Below are 1,133 nucleotides of genomic sequence, written 5' to 3' on the forward strand. Positions count from 1 at the left end.
GCTTTCCCAGGCCATAAGCAGACCTGGGTTGGAAGTGGAGCAGCTGGGCATTGAACCGGCACCCATATGGGATGCTGGTGCCACAGGTGGGTTTAGCCTGCTACACCACAGTGCCGGCCCCTCCAAGTGCTGTTTATATGGGTCTTGTGGATTCAGTCTGGAGACGTGAAGGACGGAGGTCACGTTCAAACCACAGCATGTGATATGAGTATCTCCCCAGGTCAGCACTAATGATTTTCTGGAATGGTAGGGTAGGAGATAATACGTGAAACTGCTTTAAAAAGAATCACACATTCTACAAATGCCAATTGCTATTACTAGTGTTTGAAACTGAACAGTTGTGCATTTAAGAATTTTGTACCACTTCACATGGTTGTGACTGGGCCACTTGAAGCCATTTGTGTTGCCCCGGTCAAAAGAGTTAGGAAGAGAGCAGAGTTCAAATTCTCCCACCTCGTCCCATCTCACCTCACACTGTTTCCCAGCCATGCAATGCGTATGTTTCCTGAAAATGCCAATCGGTACCAAGGGGCCTGGGATGGCGACAGTGAACGAGACATGGACCTTGAGAGTTTGGAGTTTACAGATGAGTGGGCAAAAAAGAAAACAGGAAATCCCAGGATAGGGTGATGGATGCCCTGGTGGCGGCCTGGACACTGGGGGAAGGGTGGTGCTTCAGGAGGTGAGTATGGCGACGGAGAGTAGTGGGGAGGGAGAGCACAGTGGTGCATGGGGAGAAATTCATGGTGGCACCATCCCAGGGGCAAGAAAGAAAAAAATAATGGAACTGCTTTGGGTAGTTTAAAAAAAAAATCCCTGTATGACTTTGAAAATCTGCTTCCTGATTTTGCCCAGGGACAGACTCCACATGAGCTCAGCGGGACGCCCACAGCAATCAGTTTTAGGATGGTCTCCCTCCCTTCCCTGGCCGCCTGGCCACGCCTCCTCCGGCCTTTCCCTCTCATTGCCTGGCCTCTCCTTTTTGAAAAGACTGCACTCTGAAGAGGTGAAAAGAGGCCTTTTTCTTTTGAAGCAGAAGCATTATTAACAGAGAAGGCAAAGTCTCCCATGAGCTATGCTACAATCCTGTGGATTGGTTTATGAATCAATGTAGCTTAGTCTAAAGCAACCTA

Source organism: Lepus europaeus, chromosome 3 (assembly GCF_033115175.1).
Source record: "Lepus europaeus isolate LE1 chromosome 3, mLepTim1.pri, whole genome shotgun sequence".
NCBI classification, from domain to species: Eukaryota; Metazoa; Chordata; class Mammalia; order Lagomorpha; family Leporidae; genus Lepus; species Lepus europaeus.